The following is a 25,166-nucleotide window of genomic DNA, read 5'->3' as shown; positions in this document are numbered from 1 at the left end:
GGCCACCAAATGAAATCAAATAGAAAAGGCTTCAGAGAAGGGAGACAATTAAGGACGGAAAGCTGATGAGGTGGCAGTGGTCAGTCACTAGGCCCACCTCGTTTATCTGGTTGCCCTTGGCAGTCTGGGTCACATTCAAGGCTGCACATGAGAAGCATAAATGAGGGCGGTCAGCTCAGACTCACTGGCGGCAAAGTAAAGCACTGCCGGAGAGGGTGGGCCCAAAGGAACAGCAGCGCCTGGGGCCATGCTGTGTGGGCACATTGCTCTGTCACCTCACCCCTGGTGCACATCTTCATAACCGAAGCGTGATCCTGGCCCAGAGGCCAGCTCATCGGGCGAAGCCCTATTCTTGTGTGTCTCTATGTAGGAAAGTAGGTGACATTCTTCAAGAAATTCCCTGTAACTTCATAGGGAAGGAAGCTGTGACAGGAGAGGGTGAGCTTTGTAGCTCGCAGACCGGCTGGCAACAAGCCCTGGCTCTGCCTCTTGTTGATCTGACCACACTGCGCACCGGGCAGCCGGCTCCTCCCTCTGTAGAACGGGCTACTGGCTCTGCCCTGGCAAGGCCAGCACGGGGAGCAGGTCTGTTCGGAGCACTCGGCACTGGGTCTGCACACCTGCGCTGAATGAATAGCATTATTAGTGGCCTTATTTTATTATTTTTTTTGCGGTACGCGGGCCTCTCACTGTTGTGGCCTCTCCCGTTGCAGAGCACAGGCTCCGGACGCGCAGGCTCAGTGGCCATGCCTCACGGGCCTAGCCGCTCCGCGGCATGTGGGATCTTCCCGGACCGTGGCACGAACCCATGTCCCCTGCATCGCAGGTGGACTCTCAACCACTGCGCCACCAGGGAAGCCCTAGTGGCCTTATTTTAAATGAATTTGCAAATGTGGGCCTCTCCCGCGTGCCTTCCTATTAAAACCCACTCCTCCCAGAATGTGTCCTTGGAGGTGCTGCTGTACTTACTTCAAAGCTGTGCTTTTCCTAAAAAAATAAAAACTTGGTAGTCTCCTGGGGTGAGGTGTGGACCCTCCGTGGGGGGGGGGGTGCGTAGCGGCCAGCAGGGGACATGGCAGCGTTGCCCCCTCTCTGTCCTCCCACGGCCCTGCTCACTAGTGCAGCTCAAGGGTAAACTTTCTGGGGTTTGTCTCCTCACTGGGAAGCCTTGAGCGAGCATTTGGCCCTCTTTAAAAAAAAAAAAAAAAAAGTTTTTCTCACTTAAGAAAATATTACATGTGTGTCGGGGACACTCTTAAAAATCAAAAGCAGAATACAAACACACACAATCTCACCACGTGGAGACAACCGGGGTTAATAATTCCTTCCAGGCTTCTTTCCTTAGCACGCTCCTGTCGGTCTCTTTATATAATATATGGGTATTCTACAAAGTTAGGATCGTACTCTATGCGCTGCTTGGTGATCTGAATTATTCAATCTATGACGTATTTTGAACATTTCTGTTATTAAATATTCTCTGGAAACATAGTTTGCAGTAGCACTCCATCCCTTGACTTCTGCCTTAGTTTTGTCACTTACAAACCAGGGCTCACTATTCCTTCCCCGGAGGGCAGGTGTGCGGCCCCCCGATCCTGTCACCTGCAGCCCTGGCCCAGCATCGGGAAGGCAGGGAGCCAGGGCACGGCCGCCAGGCTGGCCATTAGCCCAGAACACCTGGACTAGGAACCTCAGGTCTGAGGCTTAGGTCACCACCTGCACAAGGGTCACAGGTGATGACCATGCAGTAGTTTCTGGGGAAGCCCTTACACAGGACAGGGTGAGCAGTCGGCCCCTAATGATCCCCCAACCAGCCTCTCTGGCCAGTCCACTGGTCCCCCCTTCCCAGGGGCATCAGGGAGGTCCAGTGACGAAGTCCCCCTGCCCCCACCCTGCCCTTGTTTCACAAGGGCTTTGTGACCAGTCTTCCCTCCTGGGGCCTCAGGCCAGCCTGCTCCCCATCCCCACATCATCCCTAGGGCCAGCCATGCCGACTCTGAGTACTTCACACACGTTCCCTTGTCTCTTGGACATCACACCAGCCCCGAGTGGCCGGCATTCTCCTGGCCTCACTGCTGCGTGTTCTGACAGCCACAGCTGGCCACCAGTGAGAGGGACACCTCTGTTAAGTAGTGAGGGCCCCAGCCAGGAATACTGCAGCAGTGGACCCCAGCCACGGGAGTGGGCCCCAGCCAGCCCAAGGGGATGAAGCCCCACCTGAAGGCAGAGAGCCAGGCTGGCACAAGGCGGCAGAGGGAGGCCTGGCCTCCATCCCTCCGCAGGAACTGACCTGGGGGCACTGGGGCCAGCAGGCTGCCCCACCCCACCCCCGACTCAACCTGATCTCAGCCCAAAATGAGACAAAGGCTGAGGGAACCAGCCCAGCACAGCAGTTTCTGAATGCTGAGACTCGATCCAGACAGCCACTCGCAGGCGGCAGGGGAGCAGGTGGCAGCCCTGGACAAGGTTTCTGGTGACTGAGCACCTGACGGGGCTCAGCCTCGGCACAGCGGGTTGCTGCGAGGTGGCCTGGCTGGTGTGGGTGACAGGCGAGCCTAGAGCAAGTGACAGACCACAGCGTCGGAGCGCAACTTCCAGGTGGGACTGTGGGCGGGGCAGGAACCACCTCTGGCTTCTTGTATCTCCCCGGCACCAAGCTCACGGCCTGGCAAAAGAAGGGTCCTGGACTCTGCTGTAATACAATTCTGACTGTTGGTTCACCGAATGAACAATAAGTGAACGGGCCGCTGAGACGGGCCACTGTGCCCATTAGACTCAAGACCAGCAGGTGTGAGGGCAGGAACAGGGCCTGGCTCAGCCACCTCGCCCGCCTGGCAGCAGGTCAGAGACAGGACACAGAGGCACTGCTGCAGCAGCTCTGACCTCAGCTGCCCTGCAGGTCTGGCAAGGGTGTGCCTTCTGGGCCAGCCTGGAGAGGAGGGAAGCAGCACGGGAGGGACTACGGTCTGTCATCCGTTGCAGCAGGACAGGTCAGTCACAGGTGCAACCTCTGAAAACACCTGGGACCTGGCTGCGTGGCAGCAGTACAAGAACTAGGATTAATTTTACCGGAAGACACAGCCAAGATCCACACAGGCGGGCCCAGGAGAGGCCCTGGCCTGGAAAGGGCACGCACAGCCGTCCACGGTGGGGAAGGCAGCACCCTGGCCCACGGCCCCACTTGGGGAAGAGCCAGAGGCGGCCCAGGCCGTGCCTGCAGAGGAGCTGCCCCACGCTGACCCCAAGGAAGGGCCAGGACACAAAGCCCTGCTTGCTGCAAACGGGACACCTTGGCTGCCGGTTCCCCGGGCTGACAGCTGCCCTCTCACACGTACTCCCCACAGTCGGAGATGATGACCTTCTGCTTGGGTTTCCCGTCCTTGCTGCCCTGGGCCTTTGCAAGCAAAACAGAAGAGGAGGAATCAGAGGGAGGGAGGGTGGAGAGGAAAGGGCAGCTCAGGATACCCGCCCCACCCCCTGCCCCCCCACCCCCAGCAGCAGCAGCCGTGGCCTCTCTCTCCAGGCCCCAGAGCCCCCACTCCTGCCTTCCCACACGGCTGTGTGTCGGGGGGCCCGGGCGGCTGCCCACCTCAATCTGCCGCAAGACATCCAGGCCTTCCGTGATCTCCCCAAATACCACGTGCTTGCCGTCCAGCCAATCCGTCCTATCACGTCAGGAAGAACTGGGAGCCATTGGTGTTTGGGCCAGAGTTGGCCATGGAGAGCAGGCCTGGGGGAGAGAACGACTACATCGACCCCCTCCACCCTGCTCCCAGCCCTCAGGACGTCTGGTAGTAGAGGGAGGAGCGTAAATGCTGCTGGGATGTCTGGCCCTCAGAGGATGTCTGTGCACACTGCTGTCAGCCTTTCAGACAGGCAGGCTCAGACTCTGGGATGTACAGAGTCTTGGATGCCTTGTCTTCCACTCAACTGATAGTCAATGAAACGCTAAGCATGGTTGTTTCGATCATTTTATACTAGTTTGTCCTTTCATTAATTCATTCAACAAATACTTATTACTTCATAACCAGGCACCTGTTGAACCCTGGGGACACTGGTCCCAGGCCTGGTGGAGCCCACAGTCTAGCGGAAAAGAGTCACTCACAAGTTAAATATTGATTCATCTCAGGAATGCAAGCTTGGTTTAATATCCAGAAACCAATGTAATAAACCGTATCAATAGAATAAAGAACAAAACCCACATAATAATCTCAATAGATGCAGGAAAAAAATCCAACACCTTTTCATGATAAGAACACCCAACAAATGAGGAACAAAAGGGAACTTCCTTAATCTGATAAAGGATATCTACAAAAAAACACATCGTTTTCCAATTCTAGGTATATACTTAAGAGAAATAAATACACATGCCCACACAAAAACGTATATATGAATGTTCACAGCAGCATCATAATAGCCAAAAATTAGAAACAACCCAAATGTCCATCAACTTATGAATACACTGTGGTATACCCATAAGTGGAATATTAACTGGCAATAAAAAAAGAATGAAATACTGATGCACACTATATTGCAGATGAACATTTTTTAAACATTATGGTAAATGAACGGAGCCAGTCACAAAAGCCTACAATTTTATGATTGTGTTTACATGAAATGCCCATCATAGGCAAATCCACAAAGAAGATCAGTGTTTGCCTAGGGCTGGGGGCAAGGGGATCAGGGAATGACTGCTGAAGAGTGTGGGGCTTCTTTTTGGAGGTGATGAAAACATTCTAAAATTACATGTGGGGATGGCTACATGACTATGTGAATTCACTAGAAACCACTGAAATGTATACTTTATTTTTATTTTTTGGCCACACCATGTAGCATGCGGGATCTTAGTTCTCCAACCAGGGATCGAACTCACACACCCTGCATTGGGAGCACGGAGTCTTTAACCACTGGACCGCCAGGGAAGTCCTGAAATGTATACTTTAAATGGGTGAACTGAATGGTACGTGAATTCTATCTCAATGAAACTGTTAAAAAATAAAGATAATTATGCTCTGAAATAGTGAAGCCTAGTGGCAGAGATGTTTGCTCAGTGAATGAGAGCACAAAAGACAGTCACCTCAGACAGACACACACACACTGGTGACAGTATCACAGAAGGCTTTCTGGAGGAAGTGACGTCCCAGTTTAGTCTAAAAGGCCCAGGTTTGGCAGGGGCTGATGGAGTGTAGCATGAGGAGCTGCAGTTCATCTGTGGCAATAAGAAACTCCACCCCTCGTGGCTGGGCCTCTAAAACGCGTGCTCCCTTCAAATGGGGACTGAGTCCCACTCTACTTTCAGGCCGGAGTTGATCAGGGTGCCTGACACATAATGGACTGGCCCTGTGAATATCTATTTTAAATATTTAAATATTTACCGCAGGTTTACTGTGTGTCAGACACTGTTCCAGAATACAATGGTGAACAAGAAAGACTAAGTCCTGCCCTCATGAGGCTGACATTCTCAGGAGACATAAGACAATAATTAAGTAAAAGAGTAAATTTATAATATGATTTCAGATAACCAGTGCGTGAAGAAAAATGAAGCTGATTAAAAAGAAGAGCAAGACGGTAGGAAAGCCCATTTTAGAGAGGCAAGGGCAGGCTTCTTGGGCTAGACGACCTGTGGGCGATGCCCAGAGGACATGAGGGGCGAAGCCTGTGGGTGCTGGCGGAGGAAGCCTCCAGGAGAGGAGCCAGCACCTGCCACGGCCCTGTGGGGAGTGAGCTCTGGGTGTCTGAGGAACAGCCAGACTGCAGTGGGGGCAGAGAGGGTGAGCAGCACAGTCCATGAGCTTGGAGAGGGGCCAGGACGCAGGGCAACCGGCCTGTAGGACCAGATGCTACACGAGATGCGCCACGGGGGGGCTGTCAGCAGGAGAGCAATGTGATGAGAGTTACTCTTAACAAGGACTGCTCTGACCACCTTGCAGAGATTAGACTCTGCGGGGGAAGAGGCAAGAGTGGAAGGAGGGAGACGAGCTCGGGGACGCTGGTGGTGGTGGAGGAAGGTGAAGAGCAGCTGCACCAGGAGGTGAACTGAAGACAGATGCACCTGCCATCCAGGCAACAGAGGAGGGGGGCAAGGATGAGTCCTAAGCTTCTGACCAAGCAGCCGGGTAGATGGTGGCTGAAACAGGGGAGTTGAGGAGGGCGCGCTCGGGGCTGAAGAGCAAGAGCTGCTTGGGCACGTGAGGTCTGCGACCCCGCTGGGATGTCCAGGGAAGACAGCGGGAGAGCAGCAGCGAGACATACACGGGGGCGAGATAAATTCAGCAGACATGAGGGAAAGCCCCGGGACGGGACAGGATTGTCTAGGGCAGTGACTCTAAATAGGGTAATGCTGCCCCCTCGAGGCTATTTGGAAAGTTCAAGGCATGGTTTTGGTTGTCAGTAATACTGGGGAGGAAGCAGGCATGTCCTGCAATGTCCCACCTAATGAAGAATTATTCTAAATCCTCTTAGACTTTCAGTGCCCAGACAAACATTCATGCAGATGACAAATATCTGTTTATAATGATCTAAGCCTAGAACCTAACTCCATTTTACATGTAAATCCAAAGATTTATTATGTAGAATTTTTTCAGAAATGGACCTACCACATAAACTGAGGGAATAGACACATTTTTTTTGTTCAGAATATTACCAAGAGATTTTCACTGTTTCAGAAAATCATGTTGCCGTGACTCTGGTGACATGCCATGCCAGTGTCAGTCAGTCCATGTTGCTAACCTGCTCCAGGCAGAAGTTCATGTGTTTGAATATTCCATACATGCAGTTGTGTCCAAGCATCTAAATACCAAAATGCATATTATTTTATTCTAAATTACTTTCCTTTATGTTATAATACTACTTTTTAAAAATTAGGTATTGACAGGATATATTAGCTGTGACTTTCATTTCAGCATATAGTGAAGTATCAGTTCTTAGAGGTGGGCACGAGAACCGTTAAGCAAAGAGTAAGTGTAGACAGAGAAGAAAAACCAGGGCTGAGCTTTGAGTCCCTCTAGCAACTTGGAGGTGGGGAGGAGGAGAAAGGAAAGGGGACTGAAGACGAGCAGCCTATGAGGCACAAAGAGAACGGAAGATGAGGTGTTCTGCCAGCAAGTGAAGAAAGGGGTTCAGGAAGGGCGTGATTCATAGTATCAAGTGCTACTGAGAGGTGGAAAAAGAGGGCCGAGGCTTGGCTGCTGGCAAGATGGAGGCTGTTGGCATATTCAACAAGAGCAAGGCGTGGTGGGGAAGGAAGTCTCACTGGAGGGGGCTGAGGAAAGAAACAGAAGCCATGAGCTTACACAACTCTTAAGAAGTTTTGCTAAAAAGGGACCAGAGAATTAATGTGGCAGCTGGAGGGGGAACACAGGGTCGAGGGAGAGTTATTTTATTTCTTTAAAGGCTGGCAGCACTGCAGCATGAGGGGGACTGGAGGAGGCAGTAAAGGGAGGGGAGGACCCAGGGTCTGATGGGAACTGAGAAGAGAGGACAGCACATCTTTCTCACTGTTCCTACTGCTCAGTGAGATAAGAAGCAAGATCATTAGCTGGGAGGGAGAGTGGAGGGGGCAACGCTGGAGATCTGAGGATCGAGGAAAAGGAGTGTTTTCTTCTCAGACTGTGGATGAGGATCAATCAGCGATCTGCGAGGACTGCTGGGCTGTGCTCCTCAACCTGAAGGGGACCCGGTGCGTGGGCACATGGGAGTTTTGTACCAGGTGAGCAGGAGAGAGCAAGCAAAAGGCAGTGTAGCTGGAAGGCAAGAGTGAGGGAAGCACAGCTGGTGACGGAGCCCAGGAAATGAGGAGGCAGACGCAAACAAACGTCAGTGTTTTGGGGGTGGGGGAGGGGAGGGGTTGGACCACGACTGTGTGAGCAGATGATACATTTCAACTATAAATACCTCAGAAAGGACATTACTGTGACCACGATGAAACCTGAATATGCACTGTAGGTGACAGTATTGTATCAGTGTTAATTTTCTGCGTTTGATAACTATATATTGTGGTAATACTAAAAATGCCCTTGTTCTTAGGAAATAACACAATGAGGTATTTAGTGGTGAAAGTGAGTGAGGTCTCTGACTTACTCTCAAATGGCTGCTCCCAAATAGACATTGTCTATAAATATATACAGAAAGAGACTAGAATAAGTGGGGAACGATGGTCACCAGCAAACAACTGGTGATGTGGGTGAACGGCATATAAAAGGTTTACAGGCAGGGGCTCCTTGTTCTGTTCTGGTAAATTTTTGGTAAACTTGAAATTATATAAAATAAAAAGTTACAAAAACAGTAACAACACATCATTGTAGCAGCAGGACCAGGCTATACGCCTTTTCCTCTTAAAAGGAGGCAAGCATGAACTTGAGTAAGTCAAAATAAAAAACAAAAAAACCTTTAGAAGCCTAAAGCTCTAGCCAGGCTGAATGCCTCTCCTCCGTTCACTGGGTGGCAGTCTGGAGACCAGAACCACAGCCCATCACTCCCCCCGCACAGTCACCTGGCCCCAGCCCGGCCCGCCGATCACCACCCACCGATGGGGTCCCACCTGGTCCCATGTGTTTGAGGATGAAGTTTTCATCATCAAACTTTCCCATAGATAGACTTGCCCCTGGTGCTGCTGTGGTTGGTGAAATCGCCGCCCTGGCACATGAACTGGGGGATGATGTGGTGGAAGCTGCTGCCCTTGAAGCCAAAGCCCTTCTCATGGGTGCACAGGCAGCGGAAATTCTCCGGGGCCGAGAAAGGAAAAGGTGCCGGGGTTAAAAATATCTAACTGGAGAGTTAAACCTCCAGCTCTCAGAATCTGAGAAAGTATATATTACCTTCACTTGAAGTAAACGTTTACTAGTGGTATAGCACACAAAGAGACTGAACAGACGGAATAGAACAGACAGTCCAGAAACAGACCAAGGTACATATAATTCAGTATTTCATAAAAGCTGTCATCTTAAAATCGTTGAGGCAAAAATGGACATTTTCTAAAATGGTGCTGGGACATATGAACAAACATTTGAAAAAAGGTGAAGCTGGATTTACAACTTACCTCACTGCAAGAATAAACTCCAAATGGATCAGATATCTGAATGTAAAGAAAAAATTAATTATCGGTACTAGAGGACAACGTGGGTTGGATTCTTCTATAACCTGGGTGTAAGGAAGGACTTTCCAACTATCACTCAAAACCCAGGGGCAATTAAAAAAAAAAATTCAACAACTTTTGCATGGCAAAAAAACTATAAACAAAGTAAAAACAACAACAAAAAATGACAAACTGGGAGAAATATTCATTGGCAACGTATATCACAGAAAATCTAATATCCCCATATATGAAGAACTCTTAAAAAGTGGAAGGAAAAACAAGATCAAACTTAACAGAAAAAGCGACAGAAGACATAAAAAAATCATTTTGGGGGGACAGTTTTTGTTATAAGTCATTAAATATATAAAAAGATATTCTTTGACAACCATAATAAGAAAAACATAAATTAAAACTATCAATACTTTGAGACACCATTTCTTGCCTATCAGACTAGCCAAAATTCAAAAACTTAAAAACACAATCTGTGAGTGAAGCCAGGGGAACAGGTATTCCCACACATTACTAGAGGGAATGCAAAATGATACCTCTTTGTAGGAGAATTTGGCAATATCTAACAAAACTACTTGTGCATTTACCCTTTGACCCAGTAACCCTACTTTTAGGAATGACCCTGAAGATATACCTCCAACGATATGAAATCCACATACACATTATTTGTAACCGCAGTATAATGGAAACAACCTAAATGCCCAAGCACCAGAATCTTGCTGAATAAACTATGGTATGTCCACCTTGTGAAGTATTATGAACAAGAATAGGAGATCTCTGTGAACTGATACGGAGTGATTTCCAGGATATGTTGTTTAGTGAGAAAAGCAAAGTGCAAAAGAGAATACACAATGTGCTACATGCTGTGAAAGAAGGAAGGAAATAAGGAAATACTCCTATATCTGTTCATTTTTGCAAAAGGAAACAAAAGGAGGATCAACCAGGAACTAATGAAATTGGTTACTCATAGAAGGTGGGTGGGAATAGGGGCAGAGGGAGTGGGAGGGAGTGACACAACTCCATGTGTGCCTCTTGGTATAGTTTTGATTTCTGAAGCCTGTCAGTGTTTATTCAAAAAATAAAACTAAATCAATAAGGCCGGGGGTGGGGGTGGAACCCCTAAAACGGAACACAAAGAGAAACAAGTGAGAACTTAAGTTAAATGGATAACTTAGCCATACAGAAGAAAGGAATCTAAGAACTCTTTGAACACAGTATTTGGACCCTTTACAGACTGAAGAAAAAGAACTGCAAAAAAACTGTTTGTTGGTAGTGGTACGAATGTAGCAATTCTGAAACTATTTTGTACTGTAGGACTGAACAGTATGTGAATATACTGATGTTATTGGGAGCCAAGGCTCTCGCTGTGGGAGAACGGTGATATAAATATGTAGTATTAGACAGACATTAGAGGATCAGTATGAATTCATGACTTAAAGATACACACACACACACACACACTTCCTGCTGGAAGGCTGAAAGGGCCGAGGCTCAGTGACACCCCAGAAGCAGTGCACCTCGTCAGGATCCAGATCTTGATTTCTAATTATTATTTCCTACTAAAAGGAACAGGAGCTTCTTGGAGAAATGGCTGATTCCAGGGTCAGAGCAGAGACAGTACCAGATAAGCCCAGATCTTTTTATCGTACCAGAAAGTAAGGAAATGCTCAAAAAATGAGTGTCAAATGGATATAGGAGCAGACTTGAGGGGGCTCCTGATGGCCAAACTTAGGACAGCCTGAGCAACTGACAAGTGAGTGAGTGTAACGGAGCAGAACATGAATAAAAAGACTCATGAGTGCACACGAACACACGGACCTACTAACGCAAAACAAACAAAGGGGGAAGGAAGAAGAGAAAGCTCTTATTCATAGCAGATGGCTAATTAGAATAAATGTAGAAATGCTAATGTTTTTAATACAGAGGAAGCAATAATTAGAAAATTACCATCACGGTAATAATTGACTTAGTCTAGAATCAAAAACAGAATACCAAAAATCACAAGGTAAAAAGTCTTAAATGTCTCCTTAAAAGTCACTTATCAATTACAAAGGGGAATAAAAGTACCTTGTGAGTGGGAAAAACCGGCAGACACAACCTTAACCAAGTAACCCTCACCAGTAATGGAAAAATAGACATAAGTGACAGGGAGACAGACATGTCACTTCTGGAGTATTGCAAAGAATACCAAAAATAACCTGAATCTAATGAGGAAACAAACTCAAATGAGGAACATTCTATAAAACAACTGGCCTGGAGTCTTCAAAAATGACAATGTCATAAAAGACAAAGGCTGAGGAACAGTTCCAGATTAAAGGAGATTAAACTGACACAACAAACACAGTACATGATTCTACATTAGTGGGAGAAAGGTTTCTATGAAGGACGGTATTAGGATATCAGAAATGATATCCTGGGGACTTCCCTGGCGGTCCAGTGGTTAAGACTCCGTGCTCCCAGTGCAGGGGGCACAGGTTTGATCCCTGGTCAGGGAACTAAGATCCTGCATGCTGAATGGCTCGGCCAAAAAAAAAAAAAAAAAAGATTTCCTGTAAGGACAGCCCTAAATCAGTGCTCATTAGCGAGTGCTATGCCCCTGGGGGTCCAGGAACCAAGAAGTAGAAGCTGGAGTGGTCCTGGTTACCATCACTCCTGTTACTTTCCATCCCTGCAACTCAAGCCTCTGTGGGTCTAGAGGTCCTGGTTCCTAGTGGGCACACCTTCACCAGTGGAGACAACCAGACTCCCATTACACTTTAAGCTATGCCACTGGGTGATCACTTCAGGCTCCTTGTGCCAGGTGACAAGCAGGTAAGAAAAGGAGTCATCATCTTGGCGAGATTCTTGACCTTGGTCTTTAGGAGGTAGGTCTGCTGTTACACAACAGGTCTGGTCAGAATATGTTTGGGGGACCCATGGGACCTCTCTTGTACTCCCCTGCCCAATCTTGATGGGCAGCCATGGCCTGGGAAGGGCACAATGACCAGGAGCTCAAATCCCCTTGGAAAAAGGTCTAGGTCACCTCATCAGGTAAGCCATGTAGACAAGCAGAGAAGCCAGCTGAGGTGAGGGTGAGAGGAATCTGGAATAAAGTAGAGGAGGGAGATGACAAGTATCGTTTGTGGTTCTGAGACCAAGAGCAGCAATGGATTATAGTTCCATTAACATTCCTCTAGAAATTTCCCCAGAAAAAGAGACCAACCAGAGTCCTGGAGGAGCCGTTCCCGGGTGAAGTAAGCGGATCTGAGTTGCCAGATGGGTGGACTGCAATGGATGCTGAGGTTAAGCCCACAGATCCTCTCCAAGACCAAGACGTGCATTCCCTCACCCCCTCACCTCCCAGGAGTGTTGGATGCTACCAGCCCCAGGATGGGTCCCATTCAGGAAATGCCTTTGGCCAAAGAGAGTTGCCTCACCACTCCTGGGAATCAGCCAGAATTCATGACTGGTCCATATGAGGGTACAAAAGCCTGGCCCCCTGGCCTAAAATTCAGAGCTGGACATTCTGGAGGGATATCCAAGCTCCCAAACTCCCCATGGGATCAGCTGAGGTCTCTGTGTGACTGCAAGGCTGGTCAATTACTCTATTTTTGCCCCATCTACTCCACTCATTCTCTTACAGAAGTTGTTCCTGAGATCACTCCCCAATAAACTTCCTGCGTCCACCTCTCCATGAGTCTGTTTCCCAGAAAAACTGACCTATAACAGCCAAAAACTGAGAAAAATCAAGTAGCAGTAACATGAATATATTTTTCAGAGATAGAGCAATAAAAGTCAAAATAATCACCTAAAGGAAAAGAATGTTGCCTCTGGCAGGGCAGAAAAATTATGACGATGGGGGAGCAGAAGAATGTCACGTTTTGTAACAAACTCCAAAGAACAATTTTCTTTAAACTGTATGCAATTATGACTTTGATAAGCATTAAAAAAAAAAAAAAAAGCTAGATTGAAACAAACAAAAACAGGATCATGGGTAAAAAGAGTAATTATGAATATTTAAGGAAATAGGCAACGTACAACAACTGTCAATAGTAGTTACCTCTGTGAGATGGGCTGGAGATAGTGAGGAGAAAAATTTTAGCTTTTAATTTATAACTTAAAAATTGTAACCTTCCAGGGGAGAAACCTGGCAGAGATCTCCTTAACCAAGTGGTCAAAGTTAACATCACAAACATTGGAACTGACCTCGAGTACTTCCTCATATGATGCACTAACAAGGAAACAACGTTCTTCTGAGGTATTCCTGCCGAAACACATAATCTAAATCTAATCATGCGGAAGTACCAGGCAAAGACAAACCAAGAAACAATCTTAGAAACAACTGGCCTGTCTCTTCAAAGATGTCAAGATCAAGAAAGACAATAAAAAACTGAGAAACTGTTAGAAATAAAAGGAGACTAAAGAGACCCCCCCACACACTAAATGCAATGTGTGACTCCTTGTCAAGGAACAGAAATTGTTAACATTACTATAAAGAACAATATTGGGATAAGTGATGAAATTTGAATATGACCTGAAGATTAGTTAATAGTGTTATACTGATGTTAAATTTCCTGATTTTGATAGCTGTACTATGATTATGTAAGAGAATATTCTTGTTCTTAGGAAATTCATACTGAAGAATGATGTATGTCTTCAACTTCCTCTCAACTAGGATGGGGGTAAAAAAAATACACGTATGTACGTATGTATATAAAGAAAATGATAAAGCGTAAGGGCAAAAAAGTAAATTAATCAACAGTTAAAGGATACATGAGAGTTCCTTGTACTATTCGTATAGAATTCTTATTCTATCTGTAAGTTTGAAAATATATCAAAACAAAATTATTTTTAAAAACCCCAATAAAATCAAATGGGAGAGTAATTAAAACAAATCACAAAACTTTCAACTGCTTACTCTTTCTAACAGTCCTAAGCCTTTATGGAATTTCAAAAATGCCTGTTCTGGGAGTTCCCTGGCGGTCCAGTGGTTAGGACTCCATGCTTCCACTGCAGGGAGCATGCGTCCAATCCCTGGTCAGGGAACTAAGATCCCACAAGCCATGTGGCGTGGCAAAAAAAAGAAAGAAAAGCCTGTTCTGCCTCATTTGTCACTAGATGCTGAGATCTAAGATGCCTCAGATAGACTCAGGTAGAAATAGTCAAGGGCCCAGGAGTCCAGGCAGCTTCCTCAGCCACTAGCTTCCCGGCCATCCTGACCGGAGTCCTGCTCACCTGCTGTCATGGGAACGACGTCTGAACGCAGGAGCATCTGGATGCGGCCTGCTGGCTTGTTCCTGACCTTGATATCCATGTACACCTGAGGGTTTAACTGGGCCTTTTTTACAGCGGGCTCTCCCTAGACGCAGGAGAAATGGCCAGGTTAGACAGAACAGCCTGACTCCCCGACTAGGAGAGCAAGTGTTCTTCTGAAGACACCCCAGAACCCACTGCAGTGAACGGGCTGAGCAAGGCACCGACAGGAAAGGCCTTGGGCCCTGATGGGGCTGCAGAAGGTGGAGGCCATGGCCACGGCCCCCAGCCGGACACCCAGTGACAGGAGACCTCAGCACTGTCTACCCGGAGCCCCACCCCTCAGGCATTTTATCTCATCTCACTCCCTCAGACACGTCAGCTCGCTTTGCCTTCACTCTCCCCTGCAGTCACAGAACAACGCTTTTCTGGCTCAAAACACAAAACTCTCAACAACTTCAACTTCCAGTTCAAGCCCACCCACCTTAGTCAGTTAAACGGACCCACTTCTGCAACACCACCCCCTTCCTCTATGCTTAGCCCTGCATATCCACAGGCTGGCTGCAGTGGAAGCAAGGAGGGCCTAAGTGCTCAGAAAGGAGACAGTGGAGGAAGTTGGGCCTTGCTTAGTGCTCCAAATGGACAAGGCTAATTAGACAATAAAACATTCAATAGAAACCTTCCCACCTGTTTGACAGAGAAAACTCTACTGTCTCTGTCTGACCTCTTTGTAGTGTGGATTAGGTCAACACGTAGGTATAAGCTCTCAGGCCAATCCCTAGGTTATTAAATAAGATAGGGCTTCTGCCCTTGAAGGACTGGCTACTCAGTGAGGGAGGGGCAGCCACAACTGTGAGAGGCACACAGATCCTAGAGCCCCACAGCCTTGGTTCAAACCTCAGCCCCACCACTTCTGAGCTATGTAACGTCCACAAGTTATTCGACCTCACTGTGCCCTAGTTTCGTCACCTAGACTTGGGGATAATATTAGTACTTACCTCAAAGGACTGCCAATAGGATTAAATATTTGTAAAGCCATTAGTGCCCGGCAAAGAGTAAGCAATATTTAAAATACGTTAAATAGGGCTTCCCTGGTGGCGCGGTGGTTGAGAATCTGCCTGCTAATGTAGGGGACACGGGTTCAAGCCCTGGTCTGGGAGGATCCCACATGCCATGGAGCAGCTAGGCCCGTGAGCCACAACTACTGAGCCTGTGTGTCTGGAGCCTGTGCTCCGCAACAAGAGAGGCCGTGATAGTGAGAGGCCCGTGCACCGCGATGAAGAGTGGCCCTTGCTTGCCACAACCAGAGAAAGCCCTCGCACAGAAACGAAGACCCAACACAGCCAAAAATAAATAAATAATTTTTAAAATAAATAAATACTCCTGTTCTCTGTTTAAAAATAATAATAATAAATAAAATAAAATACGTTAAATAAGTAATGTCAAAACAATGCAGTAAATGCTAGGATAGCGGGTCCCATGGAAGCCCAGAGGCCATGCAAGCCCAGAAGGGAGGGATGAAAGGTGAGTAGGAATTAGCCAGATTATGTTGGAAAGGTCATTTTAGGCAAAGGAACTGCTTATGCAAAAACACAAGAGATTTGGGAACTCCCTGGCGGTCCAGTGGTTAGGATTCCGCGCTTTCAGTGTCGAGGGAGCAGGCTCAATCCCTGGTCTGGGAACTAAGATCCAGCAAGCCACACAGCGTGGCCCAATTTAAAAAAACAAAACAACACCTGAGATTTGTAGGTAACTATAAATTTGTAGATAACTACAGATTTATAGGTAACTATAGTCTCTTGTTTCCTAGAATGTAAAATGGGGCTACAATATAAAGAGATGAGCAGGGTCAGAACATGGAGAGCCCTTCTGTGCCTCTGATGTAGCCCAGACTCAATCCTATACATGAGGGAGGTCCTTAAAATGCTTGTGGAGAGCAATTATCCTCAGATCCATCCTTCAGAAAGCTCCTCCTGGCTACTCAGATCAGGAGGAAGCAGGCCTGCGACAGAGAGACCAGTTAGGAAGCTACTATCATTATTCACAGGACAGAAGATGGAGGCTAAACCAAGATAATGTAGTAGGAACAGACAGGAGAGGCAAGAGTCAGGAAGACTTAGAAGATAAAATAAGCAGAATATGGCAACGCATCATGTGTGAATTAAAATAAACTGAAGCTTCTGGTTTGAGTGACCAGAAGGCAGCAAAATTAGCTAAAATCAGGCACTCAGGGAGACCAGAGTGAAAGGCAAGAGGAAATCCACCTGGGATGTGCTTTGTTTATTTATGGCGACGTGAGACATTCAGGCAGAAGTATGTGAAGCCCAGGAGAGAGGCCAGGGCTAGGACTAGGGATAACGAAATCACCAGAACCCTGCCTGAGCGGCTGCGATAATCTCAGACAAGGGACAAAAGTGGCTGAAATGCACAAGGACATTGTGGAGAAAGGAGGCGAGCGCTACGGAAGGAACTCAGAGAAACACCACTGTGGAAAGGGTGGACAGAGGAGAAGGAGCCCCTGTATTATTCTGAGGAGCAAGGGTCAAGATGTGTGTCAAGAAGCAGGAGAAAGCGCCCAGGCGTGGGGAGCCCTGGACCTGGGGAAGGGCCTCTGTGGAATCAGGGTAGGAGCAGGAAGACAGGGAGTCTGGAGCCAAAGTCTTCAGTGATGGAGCGGGCAAGATCGTTGGATGACGGGTACGGGTGGTGTCCTCTGTCATCTGAGATACCCCCTCGTTGAACAGCCGTCACAAATCGACACCAAGCACACATAAGGCATTTCTCACCCAGTGCCCTACAAGGACAAGACACCCACACTTTCTCCATTCAATTCCCCCAACACCATCCACAGCAGAAGTGTGCTGGGTGCAGAGTGCCAGCCGCTCTGGAAGCGCAGCCTGCAATCTCACCTCCTGGGTTTCCACTTTGGGAGGCTCTGACCCTTCTTCCTCTTTCCTCTCTTCAAGAGTCTTCCTAGAAAACATTTTCAACCAGTCATCATCTGACAAAAATGAAAGGAAAGAATCAAACAGATGTTAAGAAACTCAAGCTATCAGCCAACTGCTCATTAGCCACGTCCAAGTCTTTGCTGCTTTGGTCAGCACTACGTGGATGCATAAAGTGGACTCACTACATGGACACACTACGTGACTCTCACAGGCCATAGAAAATAAGTTACATCTTAGGAACCCCCCAGGGCAATGAAAGCTGTCACTGGGAAATGTCAGGCCTTCAAGTCCAGCTCTTAGCACAGGTGGGTGAGAATAAGGAGGAAGGACTCAGCCGTGTCAAAAGGGAAGTCCCAGCCCTTGTCAAGGCTGGAAGGGCACAGTCTATGTCTATGTCCCAAAGCAAGACTTTCATGGGGACAAGGCCTCCAGCTTTCTGAGAAACTCAAACTCTTTATTTCCTTGGAGGTGCTGCATTCTCTTCTCTACTCTACACCACCCTACTCATGTACACATTACCCCACAGCAGGAAGTAAGACAGAGATAAAAATGCAACAGAGGCCACAGCTGAGGACGTGATGGGGTATCTGTGGTTGCCCCCACTCACCTGGTCTGGACAAGCCTTCCTTAATTCTCACTGCTTTGGCCAAACTGACATGGATTGTCCACCCAAACATTTCAGATTCATTCTGAAAAGGGTGCAATACAACTCAGCTGCTTAAACCTTGTTAGGTTGAAAGAAGACCTGGCAGCCTTCCATTTACTTCTAAGAAGCCTGAGACTTGCTCATGATTAGTCCTAAGTTGGGAGCCTGCAACCCCCAATGGCCAGCTAAGCACAAAGCTCACCACAGAGGGCTTCCCTGGTGGCACAGTGGTTGAGAATCTGCCTACCAATGTAGGGGACACGGGTTCAAGCCCTGGTCTGGGAAGATGCCACATGCCGCAGAGCAACTGGGTCCGTGAGCCACAGCTACTGAGCCTGTGCGTCTGGAGCTTGTGCTCTGCAACACGAGAGGCCACGACAATGAGAGGCCCACGCACCGCGATGAAGAGTGGCCCCCACTCGCCGCAACTAGAGAAAGCCCTCACACAGAATTGAAGACCCAACACAGCCTAAATAAATAAATAAATTTATAAAAAAAAAAAAGCTCACCACAGAAAGCCCCTGAGCCACCACACACTTCCTCTATTTCACCACCAACAACAGAAAGGTCTGCTGGCATAATCTTTGGATCTGAGCTCAGGACTCTGAAATTAAAAGGGTAAACGCAGTTACCAAATACCTGAGTCCACCTTAAAAAGACAAGAGCAGTACTGAACTGGAAAATGATAGTATTGCTGACTGTTGAGGGGCATGTTTGATGAAAGAATGACAGAGAACATGGTAACATGGAATAATGTTTAAGAATATTTCAAAATCCAAGAATAACTGATACCAGGAGAAGGTGGGTAGACAGCTTTTTAAAAAAGGTTTGTGGGACTTCCCTCGTGGTGCAGTGGTTAGGAATCTGCCTGCCAATGCAGGGGACACAGGTTCGAGCCCTGGTCTGGGAGGATCCCACATGCCGTGGAGCAACTAGGCCCGTGCGCCACAACGGCTGAGCCTGCGCTCTAGAGCCCGCGAGCCAGAACTACTGAGCCCAAGTGCTTAGAGCCTGTGGTTCACAACAAGAGAGGCCACCGCAATGAGAAGCCCGGGCACTGCAGTGAAGAGCAGCCCCTGCTCGCCACAACTAGAGAGGGCCAGCACGCAACAATGAAGACCCAATGCAGCCAAAAATAAATAAATAAATTTATAAAATACTTGAAAAAAAAAAAAAAGGTTTGTTTGAGGCCTTTTCATGAAAACTAAAAAAAGAAAGAAAAAAAGGATTCCTTAATTTAATAAGATTTAGGTTACAATTATAGCTATGTCTTTGTTCTTAGAAACAGACAAATAAAGTACTAACTTTATTTCTAGTGATTAAGAAAAAACTGAATGATGGCATGAAATAACATCCTTATTTCACATTTAGTCATGAAGAGTGATCACAAAGGTTTTAAACAAGGGCAAAAGCATTTAAGGGTTTTTTATGGCAGGCAAACTAATAGCCTGCCCAAAGATGTCCACCTAGCGACTTCCCTGGTGGTCCAGTGGGTAAGACTCTGCTCTCCCAATGCAGGGGGCCCGGCTTCGACCCCTGGTCAGGGAACCAGATCCCACATGCATGCCACAACTAAGAAGTCCGCATGCCACAACTAAAGATCCCACATGCTGCAACTAAACGTGTCTCAATGAAGATCCCGCGTGCCGCAACTAAGACCCAGTGCAGCCTAAGTAAATAAATAAATATTAAACAAACAAACAAAGATGTCCACCTACTCCCCAGAACCTATGAATATGTGATATTATGTGGCAAAAAGGAATTAAGGTTGCTAGTCAGCTGACCTTAAAATAAGGATATTATCCTGGATTATTCAGATGGGCCCAACGTAATCACAAGGATCCTCTAAATGTGAAGAGGGAGACAGAGGACTCTGTTTCAGAGTGATGCGCTGTGAAAAAAACTCACCCTGCCATTGCCAGCTTGAAGACAGAAGGGGCTAAGAGTCAAGGAATATAGCCATTCTCTAGAAGCTGAGAAAAAGGCAAAGAAACATTCTCCCCTATAGCCCCCAGAAGGAACACAACTCTGCCGAAATCTTCATTTTAGCTCCAAAGTGAGACTCACTTTGGACTTCTGACCTCCAGAACTGTAAGATAACACATTAGTGTTGTTTTTAAGCCACCAAATTTGTGGTAATTCAGCAACAGGAATTCAAATCCTTTTCTTTTGAAGTACCCAACCTGTCATAATCCTTCTATGGGTTTTCTCTTTCTCAGTTGTTAATTGGTTTAACTTTATGAGAGCATCACTATTCAATGGCTCAAAAAAGCCTCACATTTTTGACTAGAGCCAACTAGAGAAGTTTTCCACAATCCCTACCATACGCTTCATGAGATCCTGCCTCTTATACAAGATTCACCAGTTAACCTTGCAGTCAAGTTACACTCTATTTGCAGTATATTGCCCTAGCCTACAGGTTGGCAAACTTTCTATAAAGGGCTAGATAGTAAATATTTCAGGCGTTGTGGGATACATACAGTCTCTGCTGCATGTTCTTCTTCTTCTTCTTTTTTTTTTTTTTATGACCCTTAAAAGTATAAAAACCATTTAACTCATAGGCCATATAAAAAACAGCCTGCAGGGCTTCCCTGGTGGCACAGTGGTTGAGAGTCTGCCTGCCAATGCAGGGGACACGGGTTCGTGCCCCAGTCCGGGAAGATCCCACATGCCGCGGAGCGGCTGGGCCTGTGAGCCATGGCCACTGAGCCTGCGCATCCGGAGCCTGTGCTCCACAACGGGAGAGGCCACAACAGTGAGAGGCCCGCGTACCGCAAAAAACAAAAACAAACAAAAAAAACAAGAAAAAAAACAGCCTGCAGAATGGATTTGGCCCATAGACTTAGTTTGCTGACTCCTGACATAGATATAAAAATGTCAGGGAGAGATTGGCCAATAAGATGGTTGACATTTATACAAATGTTAAATGGGGAGGATTTCTGAATAAGAATTAATTTTATAAGCAGCCAGTTCCTAGTGAATACTTTCAAATAACGGCAACTTCTGCTTCCTTTATAACTTTGAAACTGTGGAAACTGGAAACACAATATGTGCATCAGGATCCCATGTAGCACCAAAACACAGCTTCAGTGAAAAGCAAGATTCTCAGCCATACCATGTTTTTTTTTTTTTTTTTTTTTGCGGTATGCGGGCCTCTCACTGTTGTGACCTCTCCCATTGCGGAGCACAGGCTCCGGACACGCAGGCTCAGTGGCCACGGCCCACGGGCCCAGCCGCTCCGCGGCATGCGGGATCTTCCCGGACCGGGGCACGAACCCGTGTCCCCTGCATCGGCAGGTGGACTCTCAATCACTGTGCCACCAGGGAAGCCCCATACCATGTTTTTGATAGTTGCTTCGGCATCCTGCCAAAAGAATACAAGGAAAAAGTTGATGTGTGTAGTTCAACTCTTTGTAGCTAGCACGCAAACTAAAACTCAGTACCACAAGCTTTGGAAAAACAAGATGCTACTTCCCTTCCTACGGCCTAGATTGTATGTATTTAACAAAGAGCATGTACTAACTGCTTGTTGGAGCTGGTGGTGTAAAGATGGGTGCTCAGGTTATGGACACAGAATACACACAGGAAATAGGAAAGAGCAGTGCCAGGCCAGAAGGCTCAGGGCTCTGCAGGGCCTGTCTTTCACATTCTGACTACATGAAGGGAACTCTGAACCAGGGCTTGTGCGCCTTCCTTCAACCAGAACTTCCTGTCTCTTGGCAACTGTCACCACCAAGCCACTATAGAGGGTTGAATAGTGTCCCCCCAAATTTCAGGTCTATCCAAACCTCAGGATGTGACCCTGTTTAGAAATACTCTTTGCAGATGAAATTAGTTAAGATGAGGTCATAATGAATTAGGGTGGGCCATAACTCCAATGACTAGTGTCCTCATAAGAAGAGAAGACAGAGAGATACATGCAGTGGAAAAGACCATGTGAAGACGGGGGCAGAGACTGAAGTGATGAACTTATAACTTCAGAGACTGAAGTTATAAGCCAAAAAAATGCCAAGGATTGCTAGGAAGAGTCAAGGAAAGACTCCTCAGAGGGACGCGGCCCTGCCAATACCTTGATTTCAGACTTCTAGACTCCAAGTTATGAGAATAAATTTGTTTTTTTAAGCCACAAAGTTTGTAGTAATTTGTATGGCAGCCCCAGAAAATTACTACATCCGCTCAAATGGAGAGTGGCACCTTTTGTAACCAATGACAACAGCAACACTAGTCAAATACTAACCAGGGAAAATTTCTTACCTCTGCCAACTCAGATTCAACAAAAGCAAATCCTCGGTGCTTTTCTATAATAGCAGAAATGGGTAGTTAATATGTGGGCAATAGGAGGAAATACGCCATATCCAGATGCCATTCAAAAAGCAAAAATCTAATTTTTACATTTTTCTTGGTTTATTCAACAATGTTTCCAGAAATATTAAAGTTATTTTGTGTGTTTTAACAAACATACTAAATAGTGAACTAAGTTTTTAAATTTTGTAGTATTCAATTCTACCACTAAGAGAATGGAAGATTTAAGTTACTTTCCAAGCATTTTGGGAATCTTTGTTTACAAGACTTACAGAAAGTAGAAAAAGTTGTCGATCTGTCAATTACTCATTCCAACTGAGCATCAACTGCATACAGAGCACTGACTTCACTACCGGGTTAGGTGACTATTAAAGCACAGTGCTTGGCCTCAGGAAAAAGTTAATTTAGTTGGTGGAGAGCAAGAGCAATAGGAGTTACTCATTTATATAACTCAGAGGTAGAAGGACCAAAAAGCCAATCTTATCCTTTCATTTAAGCATTGAGGCAATGAAGGCTCAGAGAGTTTAAGTGTCGCACAAAGTTAGTGGCAAGGCTGGGTCTAAAACTCCTATCTTAGAAAATAACAGCCAAGGATCAAATAGAAACGTGCATATAACTGTGACACCAACTGAGTGTCAACTGTGACACCAACTCACCCTGGTGAGCAGAGGCCAAGGCTCCCCTGCCGAGGCTAAGCTTGTCCGCTGCCCTCTGCTTTTTAAAAGCATAGCTGCCAGGCTTTCCTGGTGGCGCAGTGGTTAAGAATCCGCCTGCCGGGCTTCCCTGGTGGCGCAGTGGTTGAGAGTCTGCCTGCCGATGCAGGGGACGTGGGTTCGTGCCCTGGTCCGGGAAGATCCCACATGCCGTGGAGCGGCTGGGCCTGTGAGCCATGGCCGCTGAGCCTGCGCGTCCGGAGCCTGTGCTCCGCAACCGGAGAGGCCACAACAGTGAGAGGCCCGCGTACCACAAAAAAAAAAAAAAGAATCCGCCTGCCAATGCAAGGGACATGGGTTCGAGCCCTGGTCCGGGAAGATCCCCCATGCTGCGGAACAACTAAGCCCGTGCACCACAACTACTGAGCCTGCGCTCTGGAGCCCACAAGCCACAACTTCTGAGCCCGCACGCCTAGAGCCCGTGCTCTGCAACAAGAGAAGCTACTGCAATTAGAAGCCTGTGCACTGAAACAAAGAGGAGCCCCCGCTCGCCACAACTAGAGAAAGCCCGTGTGGAGCAACGAAGACCCAATGCAGCCAAAAATAAATAAATAAAATTAAATTTAAAAAAAATAAAAGCATAGCTGCCAAGAAGGGAGGTCTGGTCCACAGGGACGTGGGGTGATACAACACCCAGACCTTTTAAGATTTTTCTAAGATTACCTTCCTACTGGCTCTTTTTTCTTTTTTTTTTGTATTTTATTTTTTTATACAGCAGGTTCTTATTAGTTATCCATTTTATACATATTAGTGTATACACGTCAATCCCAATCTCCCAATTCATCCCACACCCCCTCCCCCACCACTGGTTCTTACTATATGATTTATATATTAAATGATCAGAAATCAAAGCCCCCAAATGATTCCAAGGTAGAGAAAGCCTTTCCTCAAATCCAACAAATTGTCAATCTCTGTAAATTTCAGCCCATAACCACCCCACCATCCTGGCCTTGCTGTCCTCAGAACATTCCATCACCAAGATCACAGTCACACTGACCTAGAGAGATATCCTCCTGAACTTCAATACATACCAACCATACGCAGAATGCTCATGACTTAAAATGTCTCAAGTTCTTTTCCTGGCATTAGGCAGCTGAATATGAGTGACACTGAATAAACACCTGTTTCATAATCCAGTGGAATCTGAATATCTGTGATGTCTCCAGAAGGAATAAAAGCAGCACGAAGAATTTTGCCATCCATCTCCTCTGCCAGCCCACCTGCAAAGACACCAAGTGCTTTCTGAACCGATGTCCCCCACACTCTTGGTACGGCTGCTGTAACACCCTGTCAGCAAGACAGCCACAGGGAGGGCAAGGAGGGGTCCCTATAGTCTTTTGGGTATACAAATGACTTGTGAGGTACACTCCTCTCCCCATCCCTCTTCAGACCTACATCTAGCCCCTGGTTATTGTAAATGGGCTGACTGCTTCCAGTTTCTCTCTCTCTACACAGCCACTAGAATGACTCCAAGAAAGGGCAAATCTGATTACATCACTGTCCTGCCAAATTGTCTCCAAAAGTTCACCAATGACCACAGGACAGAATCCAAATTCTTAGCATGGCACGTAAGACTTTCAGAACTTGAGCCCTACCCACCTCTCTAGCCTCTTCTCTCCTTGCTTCCCCAATGCAAATTACTTGCCCCAAGTGCTAGACTGCTTCACCCCTCTGGGCTTTCACTCTCGCTGCTCTCCATTCAAGCAACAGCCTCTTCCAGCTTAGCTACCTGCTTAACTCCTAATCTTTCAAATCTCTGGCCCCTGTGCCTCCAGGAAGCTTGCCCTTACCTCTCTGGATGGAGTGGTCATTTCCCAAAACCCCCAACCCGCCTCTTGTTAACACTGCCATACAATAGCATCATAGAGTTCACCAACCCGCGTAGCAAGGCTATTTCCGTTATTTCCCAATTATTCTTGGAGTTCCTTTACCTAAGGGGGCAGGGCTGCAGAATTTAGGGAATGAATGAGCATGACAGTTTGGGATGCGGTCTGAGGTCGCAATAACAGATCTCACTACCTCCCAGGGTCCAGGGTCAGAGGAGAAAGGGGTCTGGGCAGAGCTAGGGCCCGCAAAGCCATTAGGTCACAGATGCTCACAAGCTGAGGGGTAGACTCCCACAAGAGACCCCGGCCCAGGCTGCCACATGCCGCCTGGGGCCCTGGGTCTGCACCCAGTCCACACGGCCCCCAACTTGGACTCAGTCCGAGCCCCGCCTCAACCCCACGCCAGCTCACCCTAGGTCA

At 47.1% G+C, this 25,166-nt stretch overlaps 1 pseudogene across 1 annotated transcript; it reads right to left on the bottom strand.

Annotated features, from left to right (window-relative positions):
* Window positions 1–3,141: 3,141 nt before the first annotated feature.
* LOC309832515 (peptidyl-prolyl cis-trans isomerase E-like) lies at window positions 3,142–25,068 on the bottom strand (annotated as a pseudogene). Its single transcript has 10 exons — window positions 25,020–25,068; window positions 24,042–24,140; window positions 22,160–22,203; window positions 21,243–21,269; window positions 17,867–17,948; window positions 17,221–17,312; window positions 14,294–14,417; window positions 8,537–8,720; window positions 3,587–3,727; window positions 3,142–3,391 (listed from the first exon to the last, which is right to left on the bottom strand). The product of its transcript is annotated as a peptidyl-prolyl cis-trans isomerase E-like (transcript).
* Between the last annotated feature and the right edge of the window lie 98 nt (window positions 25,069–25,166).

This window comes from Grampus griseus, assembly GCF_964374135.1.
Source record: "Grampus griseus genome assembly, chromosome: 1".
NCBI classification, from domain to species: Eukaryota; Metazoa; Chordata; class Mammalia; order Artiodactyla; family Delphinidae; genus Grampus; species Grampus griseus.
The sequence above is the reverse complement of the archived record's forward strand: the minus strand, read 5'-3'. Positions and strand labels throughout refer to the sequence as shown.